The 13,636-nt window shown below is 41.2% G+C and overlaps 1 long non-coding RNA gene across 1 annotated transcript in view; it reads left to right on the forward strand.

Moving 5' to 3' along the window:
- Nucleotides 1–3,331: 3,331 nt before the first annotated feature.
- Nucleotides 3,332–13,636, forward strand: part of LOC147028340 (uncharacterized) — a 50,972-nt gene continuing 40,667 nt past the window's right edge. The window contains exon 1 of the long non-coding RNA XR_015057522.1: nucleotides 3,332–3,662. This is a non-coding gene — a long non-coding RNA (uncharacterized LOC147028340). The remainder of the gene's footprint in view (nucleotides 3,663–13,636) is intronic.

The following is a 13,636-nucleotide window of genomic DNA, read 5'->3' on the forward strand; positions in this document are numbered from 1 at the left end:
CCATCCAAGGGATGACGCACTTTGTGATGCAACACCTTGCGTGCAAAACACGAAATCCAAACCGTTAAAATTCTGGTCAGGAATCGAACCCAGACTGGACAGCTCAAAAGTAAGTGCACCAGCTCTGTAACATACTGTTGGATTTAACCAGTGTTCCATCACACAACCATGCGGTATTTAACATCCACCAGCGACGAATGCCAGCAGATGGATCCAGAGTTTAACCTCCATCTGGGTATATAACGACACACTCACTGATCAAATTCCCTGCCTGTCAAACTCCAGTCCAACATTATTTATAGCTTGTCAGTAGTCAAATCCACACAAGACAACAAAGGCTCGAGCTGTACCTCTGAACTATCCTGTTGGACCAACATCAGAGCCAAAATCACGTTTGTTTCTTCTTCCCACCCACGCCATTTCTCTGCCATTCCTCGTTCTACAGGAATGAAGTATAAATCCTCACCACCCACACTGACCCTCCATCCTCCCCCAAATATGGGATAATTTGGAGCACGGTGCTCTGCTTTTCCTGGTTTGTTTCAGATTAGGTGCATCTGGAACATTGTAGGTGCATGTCCGTTATGCGATATACCGCGTCTGCTCTACCCTTTCCACATGAGACTCAGTCAAGCAACCCAGAGTTTATAAATATTATATGAAAATAATAACTTTATTTAATTTTGCTGCACATTATATGTACATTTCAAGTGAGCTTAAACATTATCCAAGACAGTTGTGAAGTCGCAAGAGTTTTTGGACCGACGTTAAGAAACCAAGTAAATGTTGCGAGACAAAATCCAAAACATTTTTCTGTCTGTCCCAACGATTTTATAGCTACCCCTTGTCTGCAGTGTTAATTTGTCATCCTGGATGGAGCTATATGGGATCACCCTGGCTGGTAAGAGACCACAAATAATCCGATTGAGCCGAGGTGGTCGACTATATGCCTGGTACTGGCTTAATGGTTCGGGTGGTGGGCTTGGGATTCTCGGATCCTGAGTTCAAATCCCACTCGGCTGTTGAATTAATACCAGGTGGGGTTGACTCGGCCTGTCATCCTTCTGAGGTCGGCAAAATGAGTGCCAGCTTGCTGGTATACTGTGTCGGAGTGGCAAACCATCCAAGATTGTGTCCAATAGCCAAGGGGACTGCTTAGGCAGCACCAACGCTCTGCGCAGAGTATGGTCCCAATTGATGGATGGATGGTCGACCCATCTGGGTATTTGAAATTTGATCACAGTACAGACCAATACAGACCTATTTCCACCTACCACCTCCTCAACCTCTTCCCATATCCAGCAATCATTAACTGTCTTTTTTTTCATATTCTTACAATTCTTAAACGACTGCTGTCATCCCTTTCCACATAACTTTTGTTATTTTTATGGGTGGCCTTCATGCTTGATGTCCTTGCACAGCTGCTACCGAAGAACAGACATCTGTGGGTGGTTGAGGGGGGGGGATCGAGGTTACAGCCATTATAGCAGAAGAAGGGGAATTATTTCTTCTGGATTTCCACTGAGAGTATATCTTCAGCTGGACATTCCATGCCCTTCAGAGCAAAGCACAGCTTTCGCTATAGAATTGTCAACAACAGAAGATAAAGTGGGGAGGGAAGCAAATCTGGCTACTGCACATCAAAAGCAAATTCACAAAATCCTATTTTTCAACACAAACCAAAGAATTCCTGAAACCCGACAAATTTTCTGGGTGCGCCTGTGATTTTACATAATCCCCATCCAGATTGATTCATTGAGTTATTATATAAATATGTCGAGCAGAATAATTAAATATAGTAGTCTGACATCCAGCTGTCATTTCAGCTGGTACCTTGGGAAGGAACCTGACAGCTGACAGTGCATCTCTAGCTCCATCCAAGATGTGTTGGTTACTCCTTGTATCCAAAGAAGGCTGATTACCTGAAATACGCAAACTATCTGGTCAATTTGCTTCAGGTGCAAAAGCTGCTGCCCAGACACCACACTGCAAGACAGCAAGCAGTAAAAACTGTTGTCAAGGAACTTCCAAAATGAACAGGCCACTTGCTACCCACAGACCAGGCAGGAAATTGAAATGTAGCTCGCAGGGTGGTGTTAACGCGTCTACTCTTCACAAAAGACATGGTGGGATATTATGGCTGATGCTTGCAGATGGAACACCCGGCTTCAACGTCCTTCCACTTAACAGTGCACACGTTGATGCCTTGCCTGGATGCAAAATTCCAGAATGACAGCTTTTAATCCGAGGTTAAATAGTTCATAGTGGAGTGCACACCCCTATAGGCTATCCTGCCTCCCCAAGACCTTATATAATTATCTGCTGTTGTCCTACCAATAAATATTAAGAGGATCTCGGTATTTCAAGGTTAATCTGGCCTTTTTTGTTCCACATAATCAACTAGAATGGCAATCGGTAGACCGCATCCCTCCACCAGGCTGATCAGTTAACGTATTGCATCCCACTGATAGGCCAGATCTAGATTCGGATCTTCACCAAAATCAAATTGATTCTTCATTGTCACACACCCAACCTATCCACCAAGTTTCGTCCAAATTCGTCCACAACTTTTTGAGATATCGTGCTATATAATATATCGTTTTTATCCCCATCACTAAAAGGTGAAGAATCACTTAAAAAATTATCACGTCGAGATCTTCACCAAAATCTAAATAATTCGTCCTTGTCACACACCCAACCAGTCCACCAAATTTCGTCCAAATCCGTCCACAACTTTTTGAGATATCCTGTTCACAGACAGACAGACAGACAGACAGACAGACAGACAGGGGTGAAAACACAACCTCCATCCCAGAGGTAACTGGAGAGTTCATAGAACACGATACCCCATGCAGTGTTCAAGTACTGCTATCTATCTACAATTCCAGCAACGTGTGTGTGTGTGTGTGTGTGTGTGTGTGTGTGTGTGTGTGTGTGTGTGTGTGTGTGTGTGTGTGTGTGTGTGTGACCGCTGTTTCTCGACAACCACTGGTCCGATCTAATTGAAACTTGCCAGGTATATTGCTGGGGACCTGAGTATGTGCCTATTCAAGGTTTGATATTAATCGAACAAGAGCTTCCCAAGTTATGGCCATTTATTTACCAACCAATGGTAAGACACGTTGTTGTGTGGGCGTGGCCGATGGGGAAGGGAAGCTCAGCCGCGTTCGCCATTACGGGTTACAATGTACTGACTTCCGGATAGAGATGACTTACTGTATTCTAATAATTTCTCGATTTCTTATGCGCATTTATAGATAAACACAATGCCCCAATCCAGTCGTCGTTTACGAAAGCGGAGGAACAGACTGTGAGTTTGCTTGAAAGTTGTTTTTTTTGCAAGTACGTTCTTTTTTTCTTTTTTTTTTCTCTTCGCTTCTCTTTGTGTTTTTCCTTGCGATGACATTTCGAAAAAAGGCAAAATACGTTGGCGCTAATTGTATAATTGATCATTAAAACTAAATTGCGAATAATCGTAACTGCGATATGCGAACTTCCGGACAGTGAGGACTTAACTTCGCGTAGGTCGGTGCGCGGCCGGCCGACGATGACGTCACGTGCCGTGCCGGTCACGATGGGGATCGATCGGTGCCTCAGTTACCGTGGCGTTGGAGTGGCAATGGTCAATGGCAACGAATGTCATGGCAAGCAAAGACAGGGAGGTAAACTTGATTTAAATTTGGATTTTAATTAACTCTGTGTGTGGAAGTATCGCAGCAGTTGTTACTTCAATGCAAACGATAATTCGTGGAATGATGTGGAGCAAGATAGCCCACTCGTGCGAAACAGTGAAGTATCCAATGGACGCCCTCGGCGGCCATTTTAGCAAGCAGGCAGAGCGAGCTTGTGCTGCCAACAACCCGGAATTATTACCACCAGAGTGGCTTGTGAACACGAGTAATAATAATTTTTATTTTGTTTCTGGTGATCTTAATTTCTTGCCTGGGGCAGGGTACATTAAGATGCATTCTAATGAATTTGCGCTTTTTTTAAGTCAAAGCTTACTGAATATTTCAGTTATGACCATCATCATCTTTTTGTATAGTACAGCCCATAAATCCATAAACATGGATTTCACTCTACCAGAATCCCTTTAACCCCTTTGAGCTTCATATACATGTACTAATATATCCAGTGTAAATGCTTGGAAGGAGTGATTCATGTCTCAGAATGCTTTCTCGGACAAGTTCTTTCATACTCTGTGATCTGCATGATTTGAACTCCAGCCTACATTTATCTATATTTGATGTACATGCAAATGTATGGGTACTGCAGTTCTTGTTTAATTAAGATCATTAATCTGATTTAATAATGGTTTCATGATATTTGCATGTAATAACATATATTGCAGACCTTTATAGAATCTAATGTTCATCCAAGCACATGGCTCTGTAGCAAAACGAGGGAAAACAAACAGATCATTCATTTCTGCTGTCGTGATGTATTACATACAAGTACATTGTTGGGATAGGATTTAAAATTGTACAAGACATTGAAATGTATATGAACAGTGGAATGTTTAAATACATGGACACCTGTGCATCTAATATTTTGATCTAATACCGACTTAATGTAGTGCAAATAATTGAAAATAATTTATCTTTTCATTAATTGTCAGGAGATGATGCAATGTTCAGCATGGGGACTGTAAGTTTCATTTCCACCTGTAAAATGTGTGAAAAATCATTGCAGGCAAGCGTTTAAAAGTACATTTGCCAATGACACATAACTTTTCTTTTTTTTCTGGTGAAGTAAATCCATATGCATGAATGAAGACACTGGAAAATGAGGACTTGTAAAGGAAAAGAAAGATATACTGTAATTGGAATACAAAGGCATTTGTAAATATATTATAAGGTTATGAAGTTTAAATAGAAATTCTTCCATATTTACGTGTACGGCAATCATTTTGATATTGTGTGTGTGTGTGTGTGTGTGTGCGTGTGTGTGTGTGTGTGTGTGTGTGTGTGTGTGTGTGTGTGTGTGTGTGTGTGTGTGTGTGTGTGTGTGTGTGTGTGTGTGTGTGTGTGTTGACCCTTGCCTCCCTCCATGGATTTCTCCCCATGCCTAAATAGTTACTTTGAAGGCTACTTTCTTGGAAGGTGATATTTATCATACAGATTATGTTGCATGACTTCTTTTGATGATGATGATATATATATATATATATATATATATATATATATATATATATATATATATATATATATATATATATATATATATATATACTAGCTGAAGTACCCGGTAATACCCGGGAAATTTGCCCTATTTTCCTCACGCTAGTTAGACTGAGGCATTCGTTGTATGGAGAAAATTAGGAAGGCTTCTTTTATTCCTCAGATTTATGGAAGGAAGGCTTTATGCTGCCGTAATCCTCAGAGAGGTCATAGTTGAAGGCGGCCTTGAGCCACTCAATGTTTCTAGTAGCAGTGGCAACTGTCCTTGATGTCCTGCCAAAACCCGGACCTAGAAAGCTGGAACGTGAGTTTTGTGCTCCTCTCGCCTGACTCTCTCTCTCTGCAGCCGACTCTGCTTGCTTGGCTCTTTCATGAGCAGATCTATCAGCAGTTAGCTGTTGCCGTGCACGTGCAGTTTGAGAATTCAAATAACAGGAGAATGTGTATGTTTAAAAAGTCAACGAATATGAACATTTTGTATTTCAAAAAACCCTATCCTTTTTAACCATGAAGCCTTTTGTTATGATTAATACACCGACGCACTATTCGAAAGCCATTTTTTTCTAATGGAAATTTTATTTAATATATATATATATATATATATATATATATATATATATATATATATATATATATATATATATATATATTATGGAAAGCCACTTAGTGCATCCTGGAGCTGAATGTTAGTTCTATATATGTGTAAAGTTTCATCAAGATCGGTTCACTGGTCAAGGAACTTATTCGTTACAAAAAAACAGACGGACAGACAGGACTGCCATTTATATAGTAGATATTTATGTCTCCAGGTAAGAATAATATACTTTCTGCATGTTTGGGCTTTGATTTTTATCCTTTCCTCTCTCAATTTGCCTTTTCTTTTTTTAGCTGTTAGCTTCTCTTCTTCTCTATTTCTCCATCCTAATTTCTCTCTTTCTCTCCCTTTCTTCTATCTCATCTCTTCTTATTTTGTGTAATTTCATTTGTGATAAAAAGAAACTGTCTTGTTCATGGCTAATGTATCATCGCCTTACACTCTTTCCCGCCCCTCTCCTGCCTCCTACTCCGCGATCGATACAGCAGTCGAACTACAACCAAGAAAGCAGCTCGCTTGCTTGCTAAAATGGCCGCCGTTCTGCTCCATTGCGTACTTCACCGAATCAAACGCGGTTGCGCACAAGTGGGCTATCTTGCTTCACTTTACGATCTTTGATGTGAACATTCGGTACGGGCACGCACTACTTCCGGATAGTGATGACGTACTGTATTATAATAATTTCTCGATTTCTTATGCACATTTATAGATAAACACAATGCCCCAATCCGGTTGTAATTTACGAAAGCGAAGGAACGGCCTGTGTGGTTGTTTCTGGCTCACGGTTTGAACGTTTTTTTTTTTTTTTGGTTTGCACGTAGGGTCACGTACTAGTATACTTCAATTTTAATAAAATCGTGATTTTAAAGATCGTTCGAAAATGCCAGAAGTTTCGCACTACTGAAGCAGTGTTCATGTGTTATGCACCACACTGTAGAACATGTCCAAGTACTGCAAAGATGGAGGTTCTTGAAAGTGATAATAAGGCAATTTATGTTCTACAGTGTTAAAATTTATAAGTTGATTAAAATAAAATAAAGATTGTAAAAGTCGTATAAATAAATAAATTCCGGAATTTACAGCCATTTTTCCACCGTTGACGCAGTGTCCATTACACCACTTTATCCAACATGTTACATTAGTTTTTTATGCCCTTTATGTTGTTTATGACGTCCTTAAAATAGTAAGTTTCCTGTTTGGAATGATTTTAAATTTTGTTTGCCTGCCAGGCAGGCAAACAGAGTAAAAGGATTACTCTCTGTTTTACTCAGCAGGTTTGTTTTCCGATTTGTGATCAAAATATAACATTCAATTTTAATAAGTTGTTCTTCGATCATAAACTAACATTTTGTAGATAGACAGACATACAGATAGATGGATGGACATGAACCAATTGCTCAACCCTGCTTTTCGCTTCACATGTGTGGGGCCTTGGGGATGGAGTGGTAATTACAGTGAGGTACTGCAGATGAAACTTCAGGTCTTTCTAAAGGTGCATGTAAGAACTTGTCCCATCGATGTGATCGTTCCTTGACGCCATCTATGTAGAAATCTTTGAGACGTTTCGGCAGCCATGATTTTGGGACATGTTTTGACATTATCATCATTTGGAAACCTGATGCCCCCAGATGCCCTAAAGAGATGAAAACCACAAGGTGACAATCCCTGTGAATTTTTTGGGTAGTGGGGAACAAGAATGTCGCCACTCAGTGCTGGTTCACTTTGACACATGGCCTGAAATTATGGACAGAGTGGTCATCATTTCTAACAATCCCCCTAAAGAAAATCTCCCTACTCTGGTTATGTTCAAGTTCTGATGAAACAGCTACACAAGTTGCCTGCTGATGAAATGCGAGCTCCCCTTTGGTACCCGCCTTGCACTCACCAGTGCAAATGAATGACTTGTCACATTTCCAACAATGACATCCAATTCCTCTATAATTTCACAAAGAGTAATCCAGCTATTCTCCAAAATTAGGTGTTGAACAAATTTGACATTTCCTTGAGTGACAACAGTTGGTCACCTCCATGAGGATGTTCAAGATTGTTCACCACTTAAAAGACATTCAAAGCTGCACCATTTTAAACACACAACCACATGAAAAACTTGCTTACCATGAAAATTAATTTAAAGCACAAAACTAGAATATCTTGGTTGGATAAGTGTCCACCCCCCCCCCTGCCTGAGTTAATACTTGGTGGAATCAACTTTGATAGAAATTAGAGCTGTGAGTCTGTAGGGATAGTTTTCTACCAAGTTTGCACACCTTGATTGTGCAATATTTGCCCATTCTTCTGCACAAAACTGTTCAAGTTCAGTCAAGTTGCATGGGGAGTGTTGATGGACAGCAATCTTCTCGTCATGCCACAGATTTTGATTGGATTTGGGTCAGGACTCTGACTGTCTCTCTCTCTCTCTCTCTCTCTCTCTCTCTCTCTCTCTCTCTCTCTCTCTCTCTCTCTCTCTCTCTCTCTCTCTCTCTCTCTCTCTCTCTCTCTCTCTCTCTCTCTCTCTCTCTCTCTCTCTCTCTCTCTCTCTCTCTCTCTCTCTCTCTCTCTCTCTCTCTCTCTCTCTCTCTCTCTCTCTCTCTCTCTCTCTCTCTCTCTCTCTCTCTCTCTCTCTCTCTCTCTCTCTCTCTCTCTCTCTCTCTCTCTCTCTCTCTCTCTCTCTCTCTCTCTCTCTCTCTCTCTCTCTCTCTCTCTCTCTCTCTCTCTCTCTCTCTCTCTCTCTCTCTCTCTCTCTCTCTCTCTCTCTCTCTCTCTCTCTCTCTCTCTCTCTCTCTCTCTCTCTCTCTCTCTCTCTCTCTCTCTCTCTCTCTCTCTCTCTCTCTCTCTCTCTCTCTCTCTAGTGCAGCTTATTACTGCTGGTTGCATCATTGGTTGGGACGCGGCTATGCCGCTGATGCAGTGTCCCCCTTACCAGTACACTGGTACTCATTTTGCCGACCTCAGAAGGATGACAGGCTGAGTCAACCTCCTGGTGTATTTTAATTCAGTGGCCAGCAGGGATTGAACTCAGGACCCTAACCACTAAGCCAACACCAGGCTGACTGGTCCACTCAAGGATATTTATCTTTTCTTTTTTTCAGCAGGGCAGCAGTTTCTCCGGCAGGATTTTTCAGTTTTATGCTTCATCTATTTTCCCTTCAATCCTGACAAGTGCCCCAGCTGATTAGAAACATCCCCATGACCATGCTTCACAGTAGGGATGGTGTTCTTTGGGTGATGTGCTGTGTTGGGTTTGCGCCAAATGGAACATTTTGCATTTAGGACAAAAAGTTCCATCTTGGTTTTGTCAGACCACAAAACTTCTTGCCACTTGGCTCCAGAATCTCCAGATACCTCAAATGGGACTCGAGGTGGGCTTTTTTGAGTAATGGCTTCCTTATTGCCACCTCCTGTACAGGCCAGACTTGTGGAATGCTTGGGATATTTTTGTCGCATGCACAAAGTGACCAGTTTCTGTGATAATGGCATGTAGTGTTTTCAAAGTTGCCATTGGCCTCTTAGTGGTCTCTCTGATCAGTTTCCTTCTTGTTTGGTCATCCAGTTTGGAGGGACGGCCTGATCTAGGCAGGGTCTTGGTGGTACCATACGCCTTCCACTTCTTAATGATCGTCTTGACTGTGCTCCAAGGGATATTCAAGGCCTTTGAAATATTTTTATACCCATCCTCTGATCTGAACCTTTCCACAACTTTATCCTGCAGGTCTTTTGAAAGCTCATTGCTGCTCATGGTTGAGTCTTTGCTGTGAAATGCACTACCCAGCAGAGGAGACCTACAGGATGAGATGATTTTATTCTGAAATAATCAGAATCACTACAATTTAACACAGGTGGAGGCCAATTAACTTGGTGTGTGATTTTGAACGTCATTGGTTACACCTGAGCTAATTACAGTGCGGTGACATCGCGCTGTTATATAATTGGCTATTCTGTCCTGTGTCTTCTGTCACACTTATTGTTGGGTGTATTGTGGGCCGAGTGATTGCCACATGAGATTGCCACAAACCACATGAGATTGCCGAGTGGATTGAGGGCGGAGATTGCCGGGTGGATTGTGGGCGGAGATTGCCGGGTGGATTGTGGGCGGAGATTGCCGGGTGGATTGTAGGCGGAGATTGCCGGGTGGATTGTGGGTGGGGTTAATGTGGAAGAGCGACGTTTTTTGTGCTGAATCGTTTTCTGTGTGATGCCAGAAGTTGATTTTCTGAGCAGGAAGTGATAATAATCTTCCTGTTCCGTTTGTTGTTGACGCGCAGCGTTGTAACTCTCGTTCTTCATTGTTTTTCACCAGAAGTGTTTTTAAAACGTCTTGTGGAGGTGATTTCTTCCTCTTTTTTGGTGACAGACAGATTACAGCACGGCGACATCGCGCTGTTATATAATTGGCTATTCTGTCCTGTGTCTTGTCACGTCTTCTGTCACACTTATGGCCACGTACGTCCCTTTGATCTGAGGGCTATAAATATACATTTGTCAAACGTCACAACTCTACCCATCATGCATGCTAATTCACTGTGTCTACATTTAAATTTTATAACTGCAAAATTGTATCATCATCCTTCACCTTTTACTGCCCCCAGCCGCGCGATATCGAAGTATTCGCTTCTTGTTACCTTCGCAAACTTTGTTGCGAAGGTTATGTTTTGATCGCTGTGTATTTATTTATTTGTGAATATGTGTGTTTGTTTGTTATTCGCATAACTCAGAAAGTATTAAACTGAATCGCAGCAAATTTGGTGGGATGATTGGTTATTATCCGAGGACCATTTGATTAGATTTTGGGAGTGATCAGGTCAAAGGTCAAGGTCATGAAAAGGTCAACATCGTCTTTTTACCATAGCGCGGTCAATTTGTATCCAATTTGCATGCAACTAATGCCAAAATGTTCAGAATTCAATGCCCCATCTTGTGATGTGTGACATGACACAATGACGTAATAACCCTTATTAGCGGTTGGGAGTCAAAGGTCAGGGGGGTCACGACATTGCAAAATGTGCGGTTTTAGTCATAACACGGTCAATCCTTATCCGATTTGCATGAAACCAACACCAAAATGTTGATTGTTCTGTTCCCCACACTCCAATACCAATTACAAAATTAAGAGTACAAAGGTCAAGGTCGAGGTCATGAAAAGGTCAAAATCGTCATTTTGCCATAGTGCGGTCAATTTTTATCCAATTTGCATGCAACCAATGCCAAAATGTTGTGAATTCAATGCCCAATCTTGTGATATATGATATGACACAGGAAATTTAATGTTTTTAAGCCATCATAACACATATGAGATGGCAGATGTGCTATGGGATTAAATACCCTCACAATCAACGGTTTCTGCGGGGGGGGGGGGGGGCGGGCAAAATGTAGCGTTGGCGAAGGTATGCGCTCTACTGAGTGCCCGTTCTAGTTTATAATTGTTATTATGAGGGAAGTGGATACTTATCCACTCAAGATATTCTAGTTTTGTATTTTTAATCAATTTCATGAAATTTGTAGAATTTGTTTTTTTCACCTGAGAGTTGTGGGTTATGATGTGTAAATAAAAGGTGGAAAAAGTCTGATTTAATGCAATTTAATTCCACGTTATAAGGCAACAAAAGATGAAAATTTTGAAAAGGGGGTGTCGACTTTCTATAAGCACTGTGTTTGTGTGTGTACAATTCATACACCCCTCAGTAAGTTGTTGGGATAACAATGATAGCGAATATGTAATCATAATAATCATCATCACACTTGTAATTAATCAGAGTGTCGGAATATCATTGTGATGCCTCTGGTTGACAATGACATTAGGCTAATTATGCCTTGCCATAACCACCTAGAATGGCACACAAACTTGCTTTTGCTTATCCTTCACATAAACATGTGGAAAACACGTTGACATTTAATGATCCTTTTTTTTCTTCTGCTTCCTCTTTCGATCATTACCATCATTCCTGCCTTTCTTTCTTTCTATCAATACCAATAAAGGCTTTTGTTGTCTTAGCACCCTTGCATTTAATCGTTTCTTCATATGTTAGGGAGGGGGGGGGGGTTGATGTTTTTTTAATCATAGTTTTGTATTTTTTCTTCCGGTAACCTCCTTAAGGAACGAACAGCGTGCCTCCCATGACTAAATCTCATGACCTGTGGACATCTCTACCTGATGGCTATCATTAAGAAAAACCTCCTCATACAGACTGCATTATTTCATAAAAGTTTGAATCGATCACCACCCAAATGGGCAAGTACACACGTTACAGGGATTTCCACAACTTCCCATCCGTACCATCTTCGGACGGTGTACCCGTGTTTCTGCCATAACGGCTTCATCAGTAAGAGACTTTTTTGTGTAATTAGGTTTTGACAACACTTCTATCATGTTTAAACTCGACAGTGCAATGTCAAAGTCCGAATTATGACGCTGCAGACAACAGTATAAATGTAAAACCTACTTGGTATTCACTTTGGAAACATTTGGTGAGCATTTTCAGACCCGTTTGTGATGGAAGCAGATATTTCAAGGTCACGTCATAGTGAGTGCAAGTGATTCAGCAGGTGTTTAGAACTTTGCAAGATCTGTGCATTCAACGGTTAGCATAATGTGGAAAAATGATCTCTCCAAGTTAGCCTCAGTTGTATGCAACGGTTCTCGGCTTTCCATTATCTGTCATTCATCACCATGTCTTCATGATATTCACCTTCATGTATTCTGCGTGTAAGATGTTCTGCAAGACAAGGTGATTCTGGAAGAAATCCTGTTGGATGATCTTCGTTCCTCGTTCATACATTTATGCAGTGAAGTAAATGGTCATAAATGATATGATCATCGAGATAGTTTCCTCCCGACAGTGGTGGAGTTCAACTAATCAGTACATCCGACTGACATCCAAGATACTGTGGTTTAAAACATGGCCGAAGGCAGCAGTACAGTATTAATAACTTGGATTCTTTGCTCCTGGAATAAGAATCCCTGTTAAAAATAACCAGATGGCTTTTCACGAGTTCCTTCAGACAGGAAGATTTCTATCTGGCCTACCTGGTCAGCGAAAGCAACAAGTGGTTCCGGTTCACCATTTCCTGATTCATTACCCCATGCTGCGTGTGAAGCGAAAAGTGGGGTGAAGCAATAATTGGTTCACTTTGTCTGTTTGTCGACAAACGTCAGTTGATGATTAAGGAATTATATAATTTTAATTGAATGTTATATTTTGAACACGAATCAGAACATTAATCGGAAAATGAACCTGCAGTCTCTCTCTACTTTGGCTCTGAATTTGGCAAATTGTTCAGAATCTCGTCCCAATCACACAGAGGAGTTAGATCGTAATTTTAGTCTCTCTGCCTGTCGGGCAGTCAAACAAAATTGAAAATCATTCCAAACAGGAAACTTACCGTTTATAAGGACGTCATAAAGGACACAAATAACAGGCATGAAGAAATGATGTTCTTTAACCTGGTGTTGGCTTAGTGGTTAGGGTGGTGGCTTGGGATCCTCGGGTCCTGAGTTCAAGCCCTGTTGGCTGCTGAATTAATACATCATGGGGTTGACTCAACCTGTCGTCCTTCTGAGGGCGGTGAAATGAGTACCAGTATAGTAGCCAAAAGGCTGCACACGAAGTGAAGGGGTATTGATGGATTTATTAAAAATCTGGTATTGGTGTGGTGCAGGCATGATGGGCCGAATGGCCTCCGACTGTGCAAAAATTTCCTTGAATTGTAACGTGCGAAATCAGGTGGTACCAAAGACACTGCATCAACAGCAGTAAACTTCCGAAAAAGGTTATTTTTTTTACAACCTTTAAAACCTTATTTCATTCCAATCGAATTATATACGTGAACACTGTCGAACACTAATTGCCTTATTGTCACTTTCATA

This window comes from Eptatretus burgeri, chromosome 4 (genome assembly GCF_056783735.1).
Source record: "Eptatretus burgeri isolate ZD-2024b chromosome 4, Ebu_testis_v1, whole genome shotgun sequence".
In the NCBI taxonomy this organism is placed as follows: domain Eukaryota; kingdom Metazoa; phylum Chordata; class Myxini; order Myxiniformes; family Myxinidae; genus Eptatretus; species Eptatretus burgeri.